At 42.7% G+C, this 25,808-nt stretch overlaps 1 protein-coding gene across 1 annotated transcript in view; it reads left to right on the top strand.

The window, feature by feature from the left end:
- Positions 1 to 1,465: 1,465 nt before the first annotated feature.
- ibtk (inhibitor of Bruton agammaglobulinemia tyrosine kinase) overlaps positions 1,466 to 25,808 on the top strand; it is a 126,281-nt gene continuing 101,938 nt past the window's right edge. Inside the window, exon 1 of the mRNA XM_078212465.1 lies at positions 1,466 to 1,626. The gene's annotated coding sequence lies outside the window, so the exon portion shown is untranslated. The remainder of the gene's footprint in view (positions 1,627 to 25,808) is intronic.

Below are 25,808 nucleotides of genomic sequence, written 5' to 3'. Positions count from 1 at the left end.
ACAGACAGGCATTCCTTAATGGAAATAATTCAAACAAGCAGACATTCAAGCAGACAGATTTAGACATTCAGATATACATATATTCAGACAGACTGACATTGAGACAGAATGACATTCAAACGGACTGACATTCAGGCAGATTGCAATTGAGGCAGACTGCAATTCAGACAGACTGACATTCAGACAGACTGACATTCAGATGGACTGAAACTGATTCAGACGTTCAGACAGACTGACATTCAGACAGACTGAAATTAAGAGAAACACACATTCAGACAGACTGACACATTCAGACAGACTGACATTCAGACAGTCAGATTGAGACAGACACACATTCAGACAGACTGACACATTCAGACTGACACATTCAGACAGACAGATTGAGACAGACTGACACATTCAGACTGACACATTCAGACTGACACACATTCAAACAGACTGACATTCAGACTGACAGATTGAGACAGACACACATTCAGACCGACTGACATATTCAGGCTGACAGATTAAGACAGACTGACACATTCAGACTGACAGACTGAGACAGACACAATTCAGACAGACTGACATATTCAGGCTGACAGATTAAGACAGACTGACACATTCAGACTGACATATTCAAACAGACTGACATTCAGACTGACAGATTGAGACAGACACACATTCAGACAGACTGACAGTCAGGCTGACAGATTGAGACAGACACACATTCAGACAGACTGACACATTCAGACTGACACACATTCAAACAGACTGACATTCAGACAGACAGATTGAGACAGACACACATTCAGACAGACTGACACATTCAGACTGACAGTTTGTGACAGACACACATTCAGACAGACTGACACATTCAGACTGACAGATTGAGACAGACACACATTCAGACAGACTGACACATTCAGACTGACAGATTGAGACAGACACACATTCAGACAGACTGACATTCAGACTGACAGATTGAGACAGACACACATTCAGACAGACTGACACATTCAGACTGACACACATTCAAACAGACTGACATTCAGACAGACAGATTGAGACAGACACACATTCAGACAGACTGACACATTCAGACTGACAGTTTGTGACAGACACACATTCAGACAGACTGACACATTCAGACTGACAGATTGAGACAGACACACATTCAGACAGACTGACACATTCAGACTGACAGATTGAGACAGACACACATTCAGACAGACTGACACATTCAGACTGACAGATTGTGACAGACACACATTCAGACAGACTGACACATTCAGACTGACACATTCAGACAGACAGATTGAGACAGACTGACACAGTCAGACTGACTGACATTCAGTCAGATTCAGACAGACTGACAGTCAGGCTGACAGTTGTTCTCCCTCTGTCCACAGGGAAACGGAGGGGGCGGGGGGCAATCTCCATCCAATCAGCATTGGGAATGCTGAGCGTGCGAGCCAATGGGAGCAGGCGAGGTTTGGGGGTGGGGTTGCTGGGGACGGTTGGTTCAGTCGGAGCAGAGAGGCAGCAGCAGCCGAGTTTGTGATCATGGTGCCCGGCAGCTCATCCCCGTCCCCAGCCCAGCGCACCGCCACCGTCCTCTGCAGCGCCCGTTTCAACTAGCGAGAGGTAAGGAGCTGCCCCGAGCAGCTGGAGGGAGAGAGACATCCCAGCCCCCTCCTGCAAACCCCCTTCCCTGCCGGTTTCCCGGGGCCTCGCTGTTTACTGTGATGTGGCCCGGGGGGGCGGGTCAGGTCAGGCCAGGCTCCAGCCTTGCTGCTTTGGCTGTGTAAGGAGAGTGTTGGTTGTTTTTGTGCCACGTCAGGGCTCAGGATACAGGAACCCTTGGATTGTTGTGAGCAAGGGCAAAGCTAAAGGTGACCGTCCAGGGCCAGAATGAAATGTGACAGCACTGAGCGGGGTGACCCCCCCCTTCAGTAACTCCTGATCTTTCTGTTTCTATGCAACACACACTTGCAATCTTTGACAGTATAATAATCCTGTTCATTCCACATTCAGCTTCGATAATCTTATTCCAAAACGTTTTAATTACCTGCTGAAGATTTTTTCCTAGCAATCTTTCCTCCAGCACCTTGGTCTCCTTCATGCACAACTGTTGGAAAGGGCTTTTCTAATATGAATTTCTATCATGATTGAATTTGATTTTGTTCTAACGTGAGCATTTCTACCCCATCCGTTTTCAGTTAGGGACCAGTGGATAGTCACCGACAATGAAAGTTAAGAGATGATTCTTTCCAACTCTTCCCCCCCCCCCCACCACCCCACCCCCAAAAAACGGAAAATACCTGCAGATCATAGAATCCCTACAGTGCAGAAGAAGACATTCGGCTCATCAAGTCTGCACTGACTCTCTAAGAGTATCCTACAAAACATGGGCTGCAGTGGTTCATGAAGGTAGCACACCACCACCGTCTCAAAGGCAATTAGGAATGGGCAATAAATCCCATGAACAAATTGTTAAAAATACTGATTGCCTCAGTATGTTTTTTAATCATTCAAAATAATTTAGAACATACTTATTAAACGTCCTTGTATCTGTAAGTTGCAGATTAATTTTGGACCCTCCTTGAAGACCTGAAAACAAATGCAATTGTAGAAACTCTGAAGAGGTTCAGTTCACCATGGGAGTATCATCAGTTCGATGTCAGGGCCTCGTTATAGTGCAATGTTTTGAAAACTAATGGAAAAGATCATGGAAGCTCCAGTTGCACTGAATGCAAGTCACACATAATTCTGCAATCTTTTGCAGCCATATCCAGTAGATTGTGTCAAGAAAACCAACACAATCAAGAAGAAACTCCAGGCTATGTTTTCTTATAAACTTCTGGTTTTTACATTTAGAGGAGTCACTCATTTTTGCTTGTGAATTCCATTTTTATCATTTGCAATAATTGTTTTAAAGCTCACAATGGCAACATTAATCTTACAATATGCAAGAGCTTTATTTTATCAGATCTTCTGTTGTGAAGAAGTATGGCCTTATTTGATTACATAAGGGTTTAATGGTTTTAAATGTAGATTAAACTTGAGAATGTTTGCCAATTGTTCACAAGAGAATAAAACAGTACTTAAATGCTAAGCAACAGCAACTTGAAATTATATGATGCCATTTATCATAGAAAAACATCTCCAAAGTGCTTTAGATACATGAGTCAAAGAGGGAGCATTTAACAGGGTTTGACTGAAAGTTTGGTCAAGGATGTGGACTTGAAGGTGGAGACCAATGTAGGGAGAAGTAGACAGAAAATCATTGTTGGATGTTTGTGACTGCAAGTGCAATTGTCAGTGGCAAGAGGTAAGGAAGAGAGATGCACAGAAGATTGGAGTTAGCAAATGAAGAGTTCAGGTGGTATCATAAGGATGGAGAGGCATTTAAAGACAGGAATACGAGTTCTAATGTTTATTTTTTGGAGAACTTGAGGGCCAGTGCAGAACAGTGAGCATGGTGGGCCTGTGGAGCATGGATGGAATTCTTCAGGGGTTTAGATGTTTGGAGGAATTGCAGCTCGTGGTGGTGACTTGGAGATGGAGACTGGTGAAAAGAGCATTGGAATAATGAAGTTTGAATCTGTTAAAGGCTTGTATGAAGGTTTAATGGCAGATGGGCTGAAGTTGGGACCTGTTGTGGAGCTGGAGGTAGGTGATTGCTGCAATAAAAATAATGCTTAGCATAATAGTTTGAGTCATTTTGAAAATGTTGTTTTAAATTTGCACCGAGTATTATTCTAATCAGCTGGGTTATCGCCTTCATACACATTGACCTTGGCGCTTCTTGTTGAGTGCACCCCATTGACTTGGCATCAAGACAACACAATTGAGTGCTGCCTTGCTCAAGATCAGCTACTCTTAACTATCTGCTGGCATTTAGCTCTTGTGTCCATTTCTGGATCAAGGCTGTCACAATGTCAGGAGCTGAATGATTGTGTGAAACCTGAATGTGTATCATCAAACAAGATTCTGATGAGTAAGCGTTCTCCTTCCATCAGTTTTAACTGTAACAAAAGAGGCAGAATGCCCACCATGAGCCAATTTAGAGGTTCATTATTTATAGACTACTTATATACATGGATTTAGAGGATACTTTCAGTTGGATTGAGTACCTTTTGAATTTTGGAATTGCGCTTTGTTGCTGCAAGAAAGAGCACTTTTAAAAAAGATTCTTTGCATGGAAGTTATATAAATTGTTTTCTCAGGTTTTATTAGGTTTCTTATACATTTTTTAAAAAATTAACTGCACAAATGCTGCAGTTTTACACAATATGAATTTATCAACGTGAATCAATTAGGTTGCTGGGTAAGTCTGAAATTTAAACCAGGTTTTATTATGCTTCATAAAAACAGCACCCTGCCAATTGGTAATTGACTGAATAAATTTACTACCCATTGTGGCATCAAATTGTAAAGATCAGAAAGTCCTAAATTTATTCTGCATTAGTGGATCAATGCCAATGTAGTAGTTGGTAGTTGGCTTGTTATTGGTTTGAAATGCCCAAGCAAGCAGGGCGAAAAGTAAGTCACAAATGGAATCTTGATTCCTCGGTGCTGACTACTCTTGTAAAATGTGAAATTCTTAAAGTTTAAAGTTTTTATTTTAACGTTTATTTATTAGTGTCACAAGTAGGCTTACATTAACACTGCAATGAAGTTACTGTGAAAATGCCCTAGTCGCCACACTCCAGTGCCTGTTCGGGTACACTGAAGGAGAATTGAGCATGGCCGATGCACCTAACCAGCATGTCTTTCACACTGTGGGAGAAAACCGGAGCATCCGGAGGAAATCCACGCAGGCACGGGGAGAACGTGCAGACTCTGCACAGAGTGAGACCCAAGCCAGGAATTGAACCTAAGTCCCTGATGCTGTGAGGCAGCAATGCTAACCACTGTGCCACCGTGCCCCTCCTCTTATTCTGAATGTCTGATGAGGGTAACACTCGTTGCATTGATGCGGTATATAGTCAAATGGCCTGCCAGTATTCTTTTTGGTCTAATGTATGCAAAATAGCAACTTCTACGAGCTACCAGAGAATGGCCAATGGCTATTGATCTGAATCCCAGCATAAGTGGGTACAACTCTTTGGAGTGTTGTGAAAATCTATTAAATCTATAAAAATGATCTCCAATTAAAACCTAAATGCATAATGTCCAGAAACTATAAACATACTTTTAGTTTTGTTTTAATTTGTGCACCAGTGTGTTTTTTCAAATATATAACATTACAGTAAGTTATTCTGATACTTTCTAGTTTTGTTACTCTAATACTAAGCTCCAGTCCAAGTGGAATGCTGAGGAGGTTGCATAAGTTGGAAGGAAAGAAAAATATATCCAAGCAGCTACAAATCCAGTAGTGTTAGTCTGGCATTGGAAAGAATAGTATAATTGATTAGGATATCGGCATGATCTATTTGTTAAGCAGCATCCTAGCGTAAGTACAGGAAGGCACCATCCAGTGTAACTAAACTCTTTGACTTTGTTGATGATGTGATGTCTTGAAGTTTCACATGAAAAAAATACCAAACCAAAAGCAGTGGGAATTGAGGTAAAATTGAGGCACCATGAAGAAATTAATATAAAGGCTGGAAGAAATAGATACACCTTGAGATACTTTCAGATGTGATGAGATGTGCTATGCGTAGGGATATTTGGGGATCAGTGTTGGGATTTCTATTTCTGACTTAGATGAGTGCTTTGAGTTCAGAAACTCAATGCAAGCTTCAAAATAATAAGAATACTCAAATAGGAATCATAGCAAGTATGAATTAGATAAAAGGTATAATGTGGAACAATGCCAGGTGAAATTAAACAAGGCAGTTGTAAAGTGCCATGGATAGGAAGGGAAACATGAGTAACATAAATAATTCCTGAAGGGTATTGAAATAACTGAAGATGAAGGCACTTTAGGGTTTTAGTTCAAATAAGGTAATGTGGCAAACTGGATCAAAAGTTGGCTTGGTAATAGGAAACAAAGGGTAATGGTCGATGGATGCCCTTGCGAATGGAAAGTTGTTTCAAGTGGTGTTCCACAAGGTTCGGTGCAGGGACCCTTGCTGTTTGTGTTATATATTAACAATTTGGACATGAATGTGAGGGTCTCGATTGCAAAATTTGCAAATGACATAAAGATGACTGAGTAGTGGATAGTGTATAGGATAGCTATAATCTCCAAAACAAAATAAATGGGCTGGTGGAATGGGTGGTAAAGTGGCAGATGGATTTTAACATAGGGAAGTGTGAGGTCATGCATTTAGGGATGTCGAACAATTATGGGGAATACACAATAAATGGGAATATACTGAGAAGGGTAGATGAAGTGAGAGATCTTGGCTTGCAAGTACGTGGGTCCCTAAAGGCAGCAGTTCAAATAGACAAGGTTGTAAAGAGGGCATATAAAATGCTCTCCATCAATGGCAGAAGTATAGAATATAAAAGTAAGGATACAATGTTGGAATTGTATAAAACACTGGTGAGGCCACAACTGGAGAATTGTGTGCAGGTCTGGTCACCATATTACAAGGAGGACATAATTGCTTTGGACAGAGTGCAAAGGAGGTTTACAAGCCAGGGCTAGAAAAGTGTAGCTATGAGGAGAGATTGGATAGGTTGGGATTATTTCCTTTGGAACAAAGAAGGCTGAGGGAGGCTTGATAGAGGTATACAAAATTGAGTGGAAGAGATAGAGTAGGCAGGATAAAATTGTTTCCCTTGGTGGAGAATTCTAGAACCAGGGGACATAGATTCAAGGTAAGTGGTAGTAGGTGTAGAGGGGACATGAGGAAGAAGTTTTTTTATGCCAAAGGTGGTGGGTGTCTGGAATTCACTGCTTGAGTTGGTGGTGGAGACAGAGACCCCTAAACTCTTAAGAAGTACCTGGATTCTTAAGTTTGCTGATGACACCACCATTCTGGATCAGATCTTAAACAATGACGAGACACAGTACAGGAAAGAGGTAGAGGATCTGGTGAAATGGTGCAACGACAATAATCTCTACCTCAATATCAACAAAATGAAGGAGATAGTCATTTACTTCAGGAAGCGTAGTGGAGGGCACGCCCATGTCTACATCAACAGGTATGAAGTAGAAATGGTCGAGAGCTTCAGATTTTTAGATGTCTGGATCACCAACAACCTGTCCTGGTCCCTTCCTGCAGATGCTATAGTTAAGAAAGCCCATCAATGCCTCTATTTTCTCAGGAGACTAAACAAATTTGGCATGTCTGCTACAGCTCTCACCAACTTCTACAGATGCACCATAGAAAGCATTCTTTCCGGTTGTATCACAGCTTGATTTGGCTTCTGCTCTGTCCAAGACCGCAAGAAACTATAAAGGATCGTGAACGAAGCCCAGTGCATCACTCAAACCAGCCTCCCATCCATTGACACTGTCTACACTTCCCGCTGTTTCAGAAAAGCAGCCAGTATAATCAAGGACCCCACACACCCCAGACATACTGTCTTCCACCTTCTTCCAAAAATACTACAAATGTCTGAGGACATGTACCAACTGACTCAAAAACAGCTTCCTCCTTGCTGTCATCAGACTTTTGAATGCACCTACCTCACATTAAGTTGATTTTTCTCTACACCCTAGGTATGACTGTAACACTACATTCTGCACTCTCTCCTTTCCCTCCCTATATACGGTATGTTTTGTCTGTGTAGCACGCAAGAAAGAAACAATACCTTTCGCTATATACTAATACATGTGACAATAATATATCACATCAAACCTTAAGTGCTATAAGCTACAGGGCTATGGGTTGGGTGCAGGAAGGTGGGATTAGAAAGGGCAACTGGGTGCCCTGGGCTGGCATGGACCAGATGGGCTGAATGGCCTCCTTCCATGCTATAACTTTTCTATGGTTCTAATGACCGGAGTAGCAATCACCAGGCATATGGAATATTGAACTACTTAACCAAAGCATTAGAGTACAAATTGCACAGTCATGCAAACTTTGTCATCTTGGTCAGGCTACACCTTCAATGCTGCTCTCAGTCCTGGTCTCTGAAACAAGGTAAACATTGAAGCTCTGGAGGCAGTTCCAAGAACTACGAGACTACCAAAAACAGCAGTGTGCTTTGTTGAGAAGGGTCGTCTAGTCAGTCCTGGAACACTGACTGAAAAAGTTTTAATGTGTGTTTAAATGGTAACAGTATAGAAATGTTAAATCTGGAAGATCAAATTTATGGCAGCTGGAAAAGGGTTGGAGAGGATTCTTAGGATGTATGCGCATTTAGAAAGGAATAAACTCATTAATGATAGCATGGTTTTGTGAGAGGGAGGTCATGCCTCACTAACCTGGTGGAGTCTTTTGAAGAAGTGACTAGAATGGTTGACGAGGGAAGGGCCGTGGATGTCGTCTATATGGACTTTAGTAAAGCGTTTGACAAGGTCCCTCATGGTAGGTTGGTGCAAAAGATTGGATCTCATGGGATAAAGGGGGAGGTGGCTAGATGGGTGGAGAATTGGCTTGGTCACAGAAGACAGAGGGTGGTAGTGGAAGGGTCTTTTTCCGGCTGGATGCCTGTGACTAGTGGTGTTCCGCAGGGCTCTGTATTGGGACCTCTGCTGTTTGTGATTTATATAAACGATCTGGAAGAAGGTGTAACTGGGGTGATCAGTAAGTTTGCGGACGACACAAAAATGGCTGGACTTGCAGATAGTGAGGAACATTGTCAGAGGCTACAGAAGGATATAGATAGGCTGGAAATTTGGGCAAAGAAATGGCAGATGGAGTTCAATCCAGATAAATGCGAAGTGATGCATTTTGGTAGAACTAACGTAAGGGGGAGCTATACGATAAATAGCAGAACCATGAAGGGTGTAGATACGCAGAGGGATCTGGGTGTGCAAGTCCACAGATCCTTGAAGGTGACATCACAGGTGGAGAAGGTAGTGAATAAGGCATATGGCATGCTTGCCTTTATAGGACGGGGCATAGAGTATAAAAGTTGGGGTCTGATGTTGTAGTTGTATAGAACGTTGGTTCGGCCGCATTTGGAATACTGCGTCCAGTTCTGGTCGCCACACTACCAGAAGGATGTGGAGGCTTTAGAGAGAGCGCAGAGGAGGTTTACCAGGATGTTGCCTGGTATGGAGGGGCTTAGTTATGAGGAGAGATTGGGTAAACTGGGGTTGTTCTCACTGGAAAGACGGAGGATGAGGGGGTGACCTAATAGAGGTGTATAAAATTATGAAAGGCATAGATAGGGTGAACGGTGGGAAGCTTTTTCCCAGGTCGGTGGTGACGTTCACGAGGGGTCATAGGTTCAAGGTGAGGGGGGGGAGGTTTAACATGGATATCAGTAGGACGTATTTTACGCAGAGGGTGGTGGGGGCCTGGAATGCGCTGCGGGGCAAGGTGGTGGAGGCGGACACGCTGGTAACGTTTAAGACTTATCTAGATAGCCACATGAACGGGGTGGGAATAGAGGGATACAAAAGAATGGTCTAGTTTGGACCAGGGAGCGGCATGGGCTTGGAGGGCCGAAGGGCCTGTTCCTGTGCTGTATTGTTTTGTTCTTTGTTTGTTCTTTGGTACTTGGGGCCCAAAGCTCTACTGCCCGTATCCTGACTTGCATTGATTTCTTTTTCACCCATCACCCCTATATTTTATGACCCACATTGATTGCCAGTCTGACTGCTTCAGTTTTAAAATTTTCATCTTTGTTTTCAGATCCCTCCTGATCTCTGTAACCTCCTCAAGTCCTATGACCCTCCAAGAGCTCTGCATTCTACCATTGAACAGCTATGCCTTTAGCTGCTTAGGCTCTTAGCTCTGCTAATCCTTCTATAAGCTTCTCCACATTACTGCCTCTCCCCTTTGAAATCTAAGTTTAGAGAATGAAGAGTTCAGCAGAGAGTTAAGCAATGTAGAGTTTGAATTACAGGACAGATGAACAGCAACTTGTATTTGTATGATGCATTTAATGTAATGAAACGTCTCACAGGAGCGCTATTGAACATGGTCAGTGTGTTATGAATGTGAATCTTGATTGGGTGAAGTGGTGGGTCTGACTAATAGTTTTCTATGTTCTTGGAAATGCTCTGGACATCTTTCTTTCACCTGTTTCCTATGGTTTGTAAAAAGCATTTTTAAAGATTTCTCAGGTTTCAGATGACTAAGGGTGGCGGTGCGATTTGACCAAGTAAATATGCATAAGGAAAACAAATTGTACCTTGCAATTCAACTTTTCAAATAAATTGATCCATCCAAAATTCATACTTCAAGCAATTGGTTTCTTTTGAAATAATTCTGTCACAATATAATTGGTGAATGTAGATTTTGGACACAATATATAGCAGTATGATAATCAGTTGACAAATTAATGTGGCATATGGCTGATGGCTCTTGTATTCGGAGTCTAAAGGATGCAAACAGATTGAAACAGCTCATTTAAATTGCTTGAAGATTGTGCAGATGTATTTTTGTTGCATTGTTAGTTTTCTGGAGTGATTCACAATTTGCATTAAATAGCTTGTGTGGAAACTGACTGTTAAAATGTACACATATTAGATTATCATTGCAGATTGCAATGATTGACTGTGCTGAAAGTGCATATTGCTGGAAGTGCATATATTGCTGAAAAAATGAGACATACTGGTGAACATTTTTGTCATGCACTCATCAGGACAGATGCAAGGATCTCAAATTTAAAAGGGAACAACAATTTATACTGCATGAGAAAAGGGACACTGGCAAGTTGGCTTTCATTGGTCGAGATGTTGCCATAGCGAATGCACCAAAGAACTATTGTCCACCATGTTTTGGTTTATTCAAGAAAGAAGCAATGTCTGGACATTTTTTTACCTGCAGAGGACAGGTGCCTGCATATGAATATATATAGTTTCTCATCAGCATAAGTGAGCTATGTTGTGAGTCCAATTGATAATCTTAAATTGGTTGTTAGAGTAATTCCTGATGCACTTTGGATTGTTCCGCAAATGCTGCCCAATCACAGAGTTACATCTAATGTTAGACATTACGTTCTAAGTTTTGCAAATAGGGAATGGGATGTAGAGCCCATGTATCTCTCTGACATTGCACCAATACTGAAATTCATTAACCACATTACTCATTTATTTGGTAGACAGAAACCCTTTTTGACTTGATGACAGCATCCTGTTAGTGGAAAACACTATATAAATTTCAGTGCTGGTGTGATACCAGGTATGGAGGCTGTCCACTCCAGTGACTGTAGATCTTGTGCAAAGCATGTCCTAACAGTTGCTCACAATAGGCAAAGTACTAAGAAGGCGCACGATTTACTGGCTTCTGTTTTCTCTGGGTCCTCATCATGGCCAGCACAGCTTTCTGCTTATGTGTGCCTCTGTTAGTGTCCTCCCAGTGAGCATCCAAAGGTTATGGCCATCAGTGACTACCTCCTCGTTGTCATTATCAATCTTTGCCATCTTTATATCTCGTTTACAGGAGTCCTTATAGCAGAGGAATGGACATTCAGGAGGTTGTGATCCATTGGCAAGTTTACCACACAGATGAGTGGAATTAGCTTTCTCAAGGACCTCTGAGTTGGTTACCTTGTCCTGCCAAGAGATGCAAAAGATACGTCTGAGACAGTGAAGATGTTTAGCCTGAAATTGTTCAGCCTCTTCTCCTGCCTGGCATATCTTGTTGAAGTCTTACCACTCGAGGTAGAGGAATGCGCCAAGAATACAGGCTTGGTAATTTGTTCTCAGTCATGTTTCTGTTGTCCACAATCTCTTACTCCACTTTTGCTTTGCGTGTGTTGATTTCAGCATCAAGTGACAGATTGCTGGTGATTGTGGAGCTTAGATATGTGAAGCAATCGGCAACCTCCAGCGTCACATTGTGAGTGCTGATGGATGGCGGTATGACAACATCCTGGACCATGACATTTGTCGTCTTGATGCTAATGGTCATACCGAACACATTACAGGCATGAGAGAGTCTGTCTATTGGCCATTACATGTGTTCTTCAGTATGGAATACTAGTGTGGCATTGTCAGCAGAGAGTAACTCTCTGATAAACACTTGGTGCACCTTTTGTCTTGGTCCTCAGGTGAGCAAGGTTGATTAACTTTGTCAGTCCTGGTATGTAAGTAGACGCTCTTAGTAGATGACCTGAAGGCAAATGACAGCAGCAGAGAGAAGAAGAATATGCCAAGAGCTTGGGTCCAATTTTACCATTGCGTCGCGCCCATTTTTGGGCGCAAAAACATGGTAAAGTCAGGCATGAGGCCATTAACGTGATCCGCGCCCCTGTCCACGCAGATGCCCACTTTACTGAGACCCGGAAATGGCCGCGATCCGATTCACGCCCGAAAAATGGGCGCAACGGTGATTTAAATGCATTTTCATGCATTTAAATTGAATTAATGAACTGCCCGCCCAACTTTATCAGCACTTTCCCCCTTTACGTTCACGCGTCCAGATTCGGTGCAAAACAGCAAAAAGTCTGTTTCGGGCGCTCCAGCTTCTGAAGAGGTAAGTTCAGAGCTTCCAATGGCTCCCTGACTCAGATTGGTGGTGGAAGGGGGAGGGAGGCGGGTCAGATCATTTCTGGTGGGGGTGGGGAGGGGGAGAGGAGGAGGCAGGTCAGATGTATCTCTGGTGGACGGGGGGGGGGGATGGGAAGACAGATCGTTGTTTGGTGGGGGGGGGGGGAGAGAGGGAGGGCAGATCGCTCTCTGGTTGGGGAGGGGGGAGAGGGCAGAGGGAGGCCAGATTGTCATCTGGTCGGGGGGGTGGGAGGCGGGCCTAATCATTCTCTGGTAGAGGGGGAGGAGGAGGAGGACGTGGGTCATATGTACATATATATCTCTGGCGGAGGGGGGGCGGGGGGGGGCGGAGGGAGGCCAGATAGATCTCTGGTGGGGCAGGGGGGCGGGTGGGAGGGTCAGGGGACGGGGTGGGAGGTGGGCCTAATCATTCTCTGGGGGAGGGGAGGAGGAGGTGGGTCATATGTGTCTCTGGTGGCGGGAGGGGGAGGCCAAATGGATCTCTGGTGGGAGGGTCAGGGGCAGGAGGGTCTGCGGGCGATCGGTGGGGGGGAAAGGGGACAGAGGGTCGCGGTCAGTTTGGGTAGTGGGCGGGGGGGGGGGGTTGGAGGTGGATAAGGGGGAAAGTTATGTTGTGGGGGTGGGGCGATGTCTGTGGGGACCATCACTCCCGGGCCACTTTATCTGCTTTTTGCGGCCCGGGAGCGATGTGACAGTGGCGTGATTTTCAATTTTTTTTTCTCACTGCGCAGTTCAGAGCTCTGATCGTTTCAGGCGCGATAAGCTCCGCCCACAGCGTGATTCGGACTTGCGATTTCTTTTCAGGCCAAGTGCTAATGGGGGCGCCTGAAAGCAGATTTCCAAATCGGATTTGAATTGCGCCCAGATTCAGCACTTGGAATGAAAATGGTAAAATCCGGCCCTTTGTGTCAGAATGCACCCTGTTTGATCCCACTGCAGATCTGAAATGTTCTGATATTGCACCATCTTAGCTGACCTTATTAATGGAAAGAGGCGATCGCGCCTTCCTCTTAATTAATGAGAGTGGACTGCTTGACTTCAATGACAGGTTCCATCACAGTGATTTTAGCCTTGAGCCAGTTGGCATTTTTCTGCTCTTGCTTCCCATATATTGAGCATGTGGTATTGTAGATGGTGTTTCGAAGTCTGTTCCATTCTGCTGTGTGGGAATGCTGGAGAGAGTCTGTTAATTAAGTTGAGGAAGCTGTTAGTTTACATCTGGACAGGCAGTATGGCTGACGTTGATATAAGGACTGCATTTCTGCTTTGAATATGAAATCTTCAAGTGGTGCAGGCACAGTCAGCACGGTGTTAGGTATGTGAGTGTTGAGAATGCTGTTTAGAGAGATCTGGTGGTGATCAGATCCAGCTGGTGCCAATGCCCTGATCTTGGATGACTCCAAAACACCTTGCACTGTTTGTTCTGAAAGAAGGTGTAAGTTACACAAACCTCGTCATAACAAAGCTCAAATAGCCTGTCCATTCTCATTTATCTTTTCCAGGCTATGTTACCTGAGGCAGGAGAGCCATGACCTCACTCTTGCTTTGAAATACACCAGTGGGTGAAGATGTTCTGACTTAGAGTTGATAGCATCATCAATCTCCTCCTAGAGCCTGTCTTTTGCCTCTAGTAGAGCACAGTGTTATAGCGTAGACACTCATGAGATGAACTGGCTCTGGTTGAGTTGAGAGGCAGATTGAGAGAAAATGTTCTTAACCATTTGTGTGTGGGGGTGGGGGGGTGTCCTATCATCGAGAGTAGCGAGTTCATTACAGCGAAGCCTCCATCTCGCTCACCGGTTTCCTCTGCACTCTTCACCTGCCAGATGAACGTGTGGTGTTTTTCTTCCTGTGATCTGCTGTCCTGGTCTGGTCTCTTGCAGGTGGGGCTAAGTCAATATTCAGCCTATCAAGTTCCAGATTAATCACGGCTGTCTTGCACGCGTTATCAACCAGCCCCATGCACATGGCCATAACATTCCAGTTTTGTGTGCGTGTTATATATATAGCGGGTCAGCACTTTACTAGTCAGGGGCTACCTGACGTGAGGTGGGTGGTGGCTGACCAGTGGGATGTGATAGTTCCTCCCCACGGTTGGATACAGCCTGAAGCACCTGTTCTCTATCCCAAACAAGTTGGGCTTATCACTCGTGAGTGCTGCCTCCTGTATTGTGTTAATGCTGTGCAGTGAAACTAGATTGTCCTCTCCAGGATGCTCGCCTGGGAAAAATGTATGAAAACCATGGGCTCCCCAAATGTCAGGGTCCCCCTTTTGATTGCCACAGTTGAGTTCAAAGGAATGCAAAGCACTATGTTGGCACCAGCTTGTTTGCAGGAGTTGCTGGAAAGCTTTTGGGCTCCACTCCAGATTTTAGCCAGGATTTACTCTTAGACCTCAACCCTCCTGAGGTATCCAAAAGGCAGTGCAGCTGTTCAGCCATAGCTGGGAATTTGGTTCCTGAGTCTCAGGGTGTGTCCAAGTGCCAGTGCACACTGGGTGCCTGGAGGCCAAACTCGCTGTTACTTCCTTATCGAAGGACCAAATTTCCAGGCGTTTGAGGGAGAATAGCTGACAAATGCTGACTGTATACTGACGGGGAGAAACTGACATATTTTGCTCTTTTTTCACATAGCTGCTAACCAGCAGCATAGGCTAAAATGAAAAACAAACTAGCACACCAAAGTGGAAAGCTTTTCTCTTCACCACACACCATACCAGTTGCCTACAGCCAAACCAGTTTGAAAACCCCTGATCTAAAAAGCTCAGCAAATTCCAGCCTGCTTAGAGTTTGGATAGACTGCTTGGGAATACCAGGTGCAGTAGACTGAAACTCTTTTGGATTACAGAAGTAAAGCACCATGTTTGGTTTAAGGAAGCTCTCTAGTATCATAAGACATGTTTTGCTTGTAATTCTTTCGTTCATTATGCTGATTATGTGAGGGTGGAAATGGCTGATAACTACAGAGGTGAGAGTAGCTTGAAAATCCTAAAGCAAAGTAATACAAGTTGTTACTGGGTTAATGTTAGCAAAAGGATCTTACACAAATGCACTTTGTCAATATGCTTCTTAAATAGTACACTCAAAGCTGAGGAAAAAGCCATTTTCCCCATTAAACCTAATTTCTGTATTACAAATCCATTATTCAATTTCTTTCCATCACTTGAAGCTAAAATTACCAGGCTTAAAACTAGTAGATCTGCCTAGTGTATACAGCTCAAAATGTCCTTCCCAGATACAACCCAAGTTTAGAAAAATAAAATGTCTAATCATCCCGTTAAGCAATCTCAGTTTGCGTGAAATGTTACAATGCCAGAAAAATGTTACATCATTGTGTTTTATTGCAATATTAGTAAAACAATTGCATTGTCTTTTTTTAGTTTTAATTTATTTAGTCTTTTGGTTTTACCGTGTTCCTGATAACCTGGAGCCCCCACAGTCTTGGCTCCAAAACCTGAAACAATTTTTCCTCTATTATTAGGTCACTGGTGCCTGCATGCAGATGACGATGTGATTAATAGCACCAACTCCAACTATTCTGATAATGATACCACCAAAACCAATCTGTAATAGGACTTCATAGAATCCTACAGTGCAGAAAGAGGCCATTCGGCCCATCGAGTCTGCACCAACCACAATCCCACCCAGGCCCTATCCACATATCCCTACATATTTACCCACTAACCCCTCTAACCTATGCATCCCGGGACACTAAGGGGCAATTTAGAATGGCCAATCAACCTAGTCCGCACATCTTTGGACTGTGGGAGGAAACCGGAGCACCCGGAGGAAACCCACGCAGACACGGAGAATGTGCAAGCTCCACCCGAGCCGGGATTCGAACCCAGGTCCCTGGAGCTGTGAAGCAGCAGTGCTAACCACTGTGCTACCGTGCCGCCCTTGGACAGCAACTGGACATGGACTGACAAATGGTTGACAATGATCAACTGTGACAAAAAAATGAAGTGCCTGTCCTAAATATCCGTCTACATATAGAAACTAGAAGCAGGAGTAGGCCATTTTGCCTTTTGAACCTGCTCTGCCATTCAGCTCGATCATGGCTGATCATCGAGTTCAATATCCTGATCCCCTCTTCTCCCTCATATCCCTTGATTCCTTAAGCCCCAAGAGCTATATCTAATTTCTTCTTGAAATCAGACAACATTTTGGCCTCAACTACATTCAGTGATAGTGAATTCCATACATTCACCACCCTCTGGGTGAAGAAATTTCTCCTCACCTCAGTTCTAAAAGGTTTACCCCTTATCCTCAAACTATGACCCTAGTTCTGGACTCCCCCACAATTGGGAACATTCTTTCTGAACCTACCCTGTCTAACCCTGTTAGAATTTCATAAGTTTCTATGAGATCCCCTCTCACTCTTCTAAATGCCAGTGGATATAATCCTAACTGACTTAGCCTCTCCTCATATGACAGACCTGCCAAATCAGGAATCAGCCTGGTAAACCTTTGCTCTATGGCAAGGACACCCTTCGTCAGATAAGGACCAAAACTGCACACAGTCCCCTAGGTGTGGCTTCACCAATGCCCTATATAATTGCAGCAAAACATCCCCATCCCTATACTCAAATCCTCTCGCTATAAAGGCCAACATACCATTTGCCGCCTTTACTGCCTGCTGTATCTGCGCGCTTACTTTCAACGACTGATGCATGAGGACTCCAAGGTCTCGTTGAGTATCCACCTCTCTCAATTTACACCCATTCAAGTAATAATCTGTCTTCCTATTATTGTGACAAAAGTAGATAACCTCACATTTGTCCATATTATACTGCATCTGCTATGCAGATGCCCATACACTCAGCCTGTCCAAATCATGCTGAAGCATCTCTCCATCCTCCTCACTGCTCACCCTCCCACCCAACTTTGTATCATCTGCAAACTTGGAGATAAAACATTCAGTTTCCGTTTCCAAATCATTAATACATAATGTGAACAGTTGGGGTCCGAGCACAGATCCCTGCAGAACCCCACTAGTTGTTGACTGCCAATCAAGAAAAGACCCATTTATGCAACACTTTGCTTCCTACCTGCTAACCAACTTTCTATCCATCTCAAGACAATACCTGCAATCTCATGTGCTTTAACTTTACATAGTAGTCTGTTATGTAAGACCTTGTCGAAAGCCTTCTGAAAGTCTAAATAAACCACATCCACTGGTTCTTCTCGGTCAACTCTACTAGTTACATCCTCAAAAAATTCCAATAGATTCATCAAGCATGATTTCCTTTTTGTAAATCCATGCTGACTTTGTCTCAGTATACACTACCTTCCAAATGCCAAATTATGAAATCCTTGATAATAGACTCTAGCAATTTACCCAGTACCAATGTTGGGCTCACTGTCTATAGTTCCCTGTTTTCCCTCTGCCTCCCTTTTTGAATAGCGGGCTTACATTAGCTATCCTCCAATCTGTAGGAACTATTCCAGAGTCCAAAGAATTTAGGCAAATGACCACTAACGGATCTACTATTTCCAGGGCCACTTCCTTAAGTACTTTGGGATGAAGATTATCAGGACCGGGAGTTTTATCCACCTTCAATCCCATCAATTTCCCCAAAACCATTTCTCTACTGATGCTGATTTCCTTCAGCTCCTCACTAAAACATGTTATTTCAGCACTTCTGGCACGCTATTCATGTCTTCCTTTGTGAAGACTGAAGCAAAGTACAAATTTAATTCCTCAGCCATTTCTTTATTCCACTTTATGAATTCTCCCGTTTCTGACTGTAAAGGGTCTACATTCATTTTTGTCAATCTTTTTCTCTTTACATATCTAAAGAAACTTTTACAGTCAGTTTTTATGTTCCCTCCTATCTTACTTTCATACTCCTTTTTTCCCTTCTTAATCAATCTCTTGATCCTCCTTTACTAAACTTTAAACTGCTCTCAATCCTCAGGCCTATTGCTTTTTCTTGCCAATTTGTATGCTTCTTCCTTGAATCTGATACTATCTCTAATTTCCCTTGTAAGCTATATGTTGGGTCCACATTGAAGGAAAATTAATTCAGTCTCATCAACAACACGGCCTGTCAAAGGCACCTGCGAGGTTGAAGTCAGAAGAGCAGTGGAACACCTTCCCATTTCAGTTGTTGAAGCTACAACAACATTCACTGAATGGCTGTTTCTGTTTGAATGTTAATGAAACTTACAAAAACTACAAGGAACGTCAAGTGCAGTCAAGTCAAATGACAAGGCACCATCATTTATACTATCCATGGAAACCTGTTTTATTGGACTTGCTAAACTCTTAATTTGTGTTAATTTTAGTGAAAAAAAAAATCTCTGGTCACAAAAATCCAACCACGCCAATCATAGTACCTATGTCAGACAGGATAACAATTTGCATTAGTATAGCATCTTTAATGCAGGAAAATGTTCACAGGAGAGTAATCAAACAAAAAAATGAAACTGAACCAAGAAGGATTTATTAGGATGGATGACATTGGGGTTTGTTGGAGCTCATCAAAGTGGTAAGTTTAAAGGAGGCTGCAAAAAGGAGATAAGAGCTGCAGATAATTAAAGAGGAAATTTGAGCTCAAGACCTAGTTGGCTGAATGCACAGAAATCAGTGATATGGTGGAGGGAGTGACTAATGCAGATGAGCTTGGAGATGGAAGAATGCAGAGTTCTTGAAGGGCTTTAGGGCCGAGGAGATTACAGGAACAGCAAGGGAGAAAGCCATGGGTTAATTTGAACACAAACGAGAATTTTAAAATTGAAGTGGGTGGCACAGTGGTTAGTACTGCTGCCTCACAGCGTCAGGGAACCGGGTTCAATTCCCGGCTTGGGTCACTGTCTGTGTGGAGTCTGCATGTTCTCCCCGTGCCTGTGTGGGCTTCCTCCGGGTGCTCTGGTTTCCTCCAACAGTCCGAAAGACGTGCTGGTTAGATGCATTGGCCATGCTAAATTCTTCCTCCGTATACCAGAATAGGCGCTGAAGTGTGACGACTAGGGGATTTTCACAGTAACTTCATTGCAGTGTTAATGTAAGCCTACTTGTGACGAATAAATAAACTTTAACTTTGTTGACTGATTGGGAGCCAAGATTAGCCAGTGAGCAGTAAGTGTACGTATGGATGTGTGAAAAAGAAATTTGCATTGATTAGGCTATAGACAACAGAGTTTTGAATGAATGCATGTTTTTGGAGGTTGAAGATGGTAAGATCAAGAGAGCACTGGTAAAGAGAAGTCTGGAAGTAACAAAAGCTCGGATCCGCATTTCAACAGTAGATGTGCTATGGTAGGTGCAATGCTGCTGGCAGTGGCGTGGTGGAAAAGAGATGGGATCAGAAGCTTACATCAGGATCAACTAATGCTGAAACTGCAAACGGTCGAGTTCAACCTTGGGGGCAATGTGGTGGTGGAGGGAATAGAATTGGTGGCTGGGATTTGTGGTAGGAGCTGAAGGGAGTAGTTTGTTTTTTCAGTGTTTAATTGGAGGAAATTGCTGTTCATCCAGTGCTGAATGTTGGGCAAGCAGGCTGGTAGGTGAGTGTGGAGGGGTCAGGAAGTTGGTGCTGAAAAGAACTGGGTGTCGCCAGCATGTATGTTGAACCCATGATTTTGTTGAGTAGAAGCATGTAGATGAGTAATAGGAGGGGGTCAGAGATAAATTCCTGGAGGACTGCAGCCATTGCAGGATATGTCTCGTTTTAATTGGATGGCGAAAAGTGGAACTAGGTGAGGATAGAGTCATTTAGCTGCACTGTGGCTAAGGTTGGGGTAGGAAAGCCCAGGCATATTTTCTCACTCCAGCCTGGACACTTCATAAAGACCAGTGCACTGGGTGAAATAAGGCATACATTCTCCTGGCTGTTATTGTGGAGATTTCTTGTTTGCCCATGCCTGTGTCTATTGCCATAGAGTTTAGACCTGATTGGCATTCTTTGCAAGGAGGCAGTAGGTGTTTTGAGATCAATATGTTTAAATGTGGATACTGGTGCTGGAATTTTACCGCTTTGCCCGCCCGAGGCCAACAGAGAATGCCGTTCTCGGGGTGGGTGTGCCGGTAACATTCTGGCCTGGGTCTCTGTTCTAATGAAAATCCAAAGTAGTGTTGCTGATTTATCAGTGTGGTAAGAATGCTGTTTATCACCTTAATAAGTTCACTGTTTGAAAGCTTCTACGAAATTTTCCCATCATATTTTCTGTTCCAATGATCTTTTAGCCCTTTTACATCTGGTTGACAATGGCAGCAGATAACCACACAATTAAAAGGAGGTGAAATGTCCAACAATATCCTTCATTGTGAATTGTGGCCAAGTCCACCCAGGGGCAAGACAAATAAGGACATAGGACTTGGGAGCAGGCAACTTGAACTAAGTTTTTGGAAATAATATGTTTGCTATGCCTCCTTTCAATGTTCAGCCAATTTATTAGTGCCCTTTTTGCCATAAGGTCAGGAGTGGAGCTGTATGCCAGCCTTTCCACAGTGCCCAGCTTTATTCACTACTATCGTGTTAATGAAGCAGTCCATACCAGCCTATAACTGGACCTGGATATACTATATATACTAAATACTATAATCTAGATGCTGACTACATTCTCTTTTAATTGCACAAGTACAAAATTTGTAATGTCATGTGTGACATCTTTTCAATGCCTCCTGAAATGGATTGCAATGTGTTTTTGTAAGCTATAATTCACTAATGTGTTTTAAAATATGACACCATTGTTGTGAAAGATCACTACATTCCAATTTGAAATGCTCTTTTGTTTTTGGATTAAGTGGCAATGCAGGTGGAGAAGGTAGTCAAGAAAGCATACGGCATGCTTTCCTTCATTGGCCGGGGCATTGAGTTTAAAAATTGGCAAGTCATGTTGCAGCTTTATAGAACTTTAGTTAGGCCGCACTTGGAATATAGTGTTCAATTCTGGTCGCCACACTACCGGAAGGATATGGAGGCTTTGGAGAGGGTACAGGAAAGATTTACCAGGATGTTGCCTGTATGGAGGGCATTAGCTATGAGGAGAGGTTGGAAAAACTTGGTTTGTTCTCACTGGAACGACGGAGGTTGAGAGGTGACCAGATAGAAGTTTACAAGATTATGAGAGACATGGACAGAGTGGATGGTCAGAAGCTTTTTCCCAGGGTGGAAGAGTCCATTACTAGGAGGCACAGGTTTAAGGTGCGAGGGGCAAGGTTTAAAGGAGATGTACGAGGCAACTTCTTTACACAGAGAGTAGTGGGTGCCTGGAACTCGTTGCTGGGGGAGGTACTGGAAGTGGATACGGTAGTGACTTTTAAGGGCGTCTTGACAAATACATGAATAGGATGGGAATAGAGGGAAATGGTCCCCGGAAGGGTAGGGGGTTTTAGTTAAGTCGGGCAGCATGGTCGGTGCAGGCTTGGAGGGCCGAAGGGCCTGTTCCTGTGCTGTAATTTTCTTTGTTCTTTGTTAATATTTTTCTGTCTTTTTACTGAAGCCGTTGTTTTTGCCCCCATTCCAAACTGTATTCCCTAGCTACCCATTTCACCCCTCTCCCTGGAAACTTTCTGAGACTAACACAGAATATTCACAATCTTAGTCTGATATTTGACCTCAAGGTGACCGTCTGACTATATATTTGCACCGCCAGTAAGACAGCCCATTTTCATCTTCATAGTGTCATTTGACTTCACCCCTGCCTCAGCTGATATGTCGCTGAAACCCTCATTTGTGCCTTCATTACCTCCAGATTCAACTATTCCAATGCATTCCACATTCTACCCTTTACCTGGTTAGCTTGACATCATCCAAAACTCCGCTCCCTTTGTCTTAACTCACAGCAAACTCTGTCCTCCATCACCCCTGTGCTTGTAGACCTGCATCAGCTCTTGGTCAAGAATTGCCTTTATTATAAAATTCTTACCCTTGTTGCCAAATATCGCCCTTCCCTATCTCCTCGAGTCCAACAAACATCCTGAGATATCTGCAGTCTCTCATCCTTTCATAGAATCATAGAATCTACAGTGCAGAAGGAGACCATTTGGCCCATCAAGCCTGCATTGACAACAATCCCAAACAGGTCCTATCCCCATAACCCACATATTTACCCTGCTAGTCCCCCTGACACTAAAAGGCAATTTATCATGGGCAGTCAACCTAACCCACATACCTTTGATGCATCCCTAATTATAATTATTCCACCATTGGTGTCAGTGCCTTCAGCAGTCTAGACGCAAAGCTTTGGAATGTGTTCAATTTCTCTTTTCCTCTGCTTTGCTTTCCTCCTTTAACAAACTTCTTAAAATCTATTTGTTTGATAAAGCTTTTGGTCATCTTGCCTAGCATCCCTTTGTATGGCTCAGTGCCAAACTTTTTTTTATAATGCCCTTTTAATTACTTTAAAGGCCTTATGGAAATATAAGTTGTTGTTTCATCAATATAGATCACAAAGGAGCAAGAACAATCTCCCACAACCAGCGTAACTAACACTTGTGATATTGAAACCCATGTAACCTCCTATGTGGAAGTGAATAACAAAATATATTAAAATTTACAAATGTTTACATAATTTATAAAGCTGATTATATTCAATTTCATACAAGGGGAATAAATTTGATGATATTTATTGCTGATTTGTACTGCTTATCCCTGATGATTATATATTGTTTAACTGTATGCAGGTGATGGGCACAACTGACGACTTACTTGGAGCCCTATAAATAGATCGACTGAAACCATGGCTGTTAGGCTAGGAAATGTACGCTTATAATTTGTAATGCTGTAAATAAATGCTCATGAAAGTGGTAAAAATTGGCTCCAGTTCTATCGTTCCCACCTGGCTTTCTGATATATAACAATCTCTTGGATACCAAAGCTAATTATAGCACCCTTGTTGATAACTCAGCAGAGACTGAATATCAAACTGGGGAGCTTTCTTAGTATCATTCTGCTCATTGGATGAATTTACATCTCTGTAACCATAAATTTTGCTGGTTGTTATTTACCTAACTTTAAAAAAATGATGTGGCATTTGTTCCCGTTATTGACAGGCTATTTTAAATATTTATTAGGAATCAGGAAGAATATGTGGGCTCTGAGGCTTATTATATTTGTACTTGTTTTGCTCGTTCAGTGATCGAAGTTCAAGTAGACTGCTTATATTGTTATCAATATCTTTTCAGTATTTGAGAGATTTGCATTGTGACCTCTGTCATTTCTCCAGTGACAATTCTCACATGGCATTTTTTGTAAGTGTTTCTATACTGTAAATTACTATATTACATTTACCAGCGATTCCCTTGATAAAGTAATAATCAGAGGTCCTGAGAAGAGACATCTCATGATGTTGCTCAATCTCTGCTCCAGGCTTATTTGGCTAGCTCAGCCAAAGAGCCACTGGTGGTGGCGGGGGTGCTGCAGATTGGATTCAACAAAGATTGGTTCTATGCTGGAGTAGGGAAAATCTGAAGGAAAATGTAGATATGGTATTTCGGACCATTGTTTTGCTCTTGACTTCCATATTAAATTGTGGTTTTGCTATTTTAAGAAATATTTTTTTTAGGAGATCGTTCAGAATTGCTATCATTTTCACATTTTTGGATAGACCAGCAAGCAGAAGAACAGTAGGAATGATTACAATTCTGGACAGTTCCAAAAATAACTTAATTTTACTTGCCATTGTCTGATGGGCTGAAATGGGGCCAAAGAGCTGAATGACGCAAGCTCATTAGGCTCTTTGTTTTTGTAGGAAGCAAACATATTGAACTGAATATAAGATTCAGTGATCCAAATAAAGCCTGCAACTGAAATCTCATTTATTTTAAATCTCCAGTACTATGGGATACTGTAAATGATTCAGAAATTGATTAGACCTCCAGAGCCCAAAGTTATGTCGGTGGCATCATGAGCTGTCTCATCTCAGAACCTCTTATTATTGCTTTATCAAGGGAATCGCTGGTAAACGTACAGTAATCTGCAGTGTAGAAAAAGGCTATGCAACCCAATGATCTATACCAGTGTTTATACTTCACGTAAGGCTCCACAATCTTTCTTCATTTAACCCAACAGCATATCTTCCATTACTTTCTCCCTCATGTTTATCTAACTTCCCCTTAAATGCATCTATGCTATTTTCCGTAACCACTTCCCATGGTAACTCGTTTCATATTCTCATCGCTGTTGATAAAGATGTTTTCCCTGAATTCCTCATTAATTCACCAGTGACTGTCTTATTTTATGGTCCCCTCGTCTGATCAACCTTGTGAGTGGAGAAGTCTTCTTTACATCTGCCCTACCTAATCTGAAAGATCTCAATCAGGCGAATCTTTAGTCTTCTCTTTTATATGGAAAAGAGAAGATTTCATTCCCTACAGCCTCTACTGTCCCCCCCCACCCCCACACTGTCCCAGCCATGCCCACAACAGGTACGACCATTCATAGTATCACTCTTGCAAATTTGCAACACACGTTCTCCGGTGCCTCATATATTCTCTTGTTAAAATCTTGTTAGGAAAACAAAAATAGTTGTAAAGGATTTATATTTGTATTGGGAAACAGTAGAAACAAGGTATAGTTTTAAGTGGGTCTAGTTTAATGCTCCTGTGTAAAGAGGGGTAAAAGCTATTAGATTTATGCTGGACAAAGGTGTTTGTATGTGTGGGGGTTGGTTCAATTCAAATTGTGCTGAAAGAGGGTTACGACATGAAGAGGAAATAGAGGCTGGCAGAAGTAGCAGTTGCTTAGCAATTGGGGCCTTTTAAGGCAAGAAGGGTTTTTGTTCCTGGTTTAACTGGAAGCCAAGGCAGTTGAACATAAGATAGTGGGGAGTGAACATCTCTCAGCTCTGCCAGGGGAAGCTGGACAGGACAAGGGATCTGCAAAGAGATAGACTTCCCAAAGAACCAAATGGGACGTAAGACTTCAGTTTTAAGACATTCCAAGAGAACAGAGACCAAGGTATTGTTGAGGAGAATTCATGGGAGGAGCAGACAAAAGTATTCTGAGTGAAAGTGACATTTTCAGTAACCAGAGCTAAATGGGAAAATCCCACTTCAAAGATAAATCAAAAGTTTGATGCCATTTTAATAGAGTCTGGGAATCGAGTTAAAGCAATTGTGAACAGTTGTATAGTAGTCAAGACAAAGAAATCCTGAAGGTGGAAGTGTAAAACCTGAATACTGAATTCATTATTAAAGGTGGAGTGGCAGCTTTGTTTAAAAGAGTAATTTGAAAAACTTGAACTGGATTTTGGAATGCATACTGCTGATGGAAAGCATTGTTATGAAAGAAGATTTTAAAGTGTGTTTTTTGGAAACTCTCATATGACAGTCATCTGGGAGAGAG

Source organism: Mustelus asterias, chromosome 5 (assembly GCF_964213995.1).
Source record: "Mustelus asterias chromosome 5, sMusAst1.hap1.1, whole genome shotgun sequence".
Taxonomy (NCBI): Eukaryota; Metazoa; Chordata; class Chondrichthyes; order Carcharhiniformes; family Triakidae; genus Mustelus; species Mustelus asterias.
Note: the sequence above shows the minus strand (reverse complement) of the source record. Positions and strands in the feature narration are given on the sequence as shown.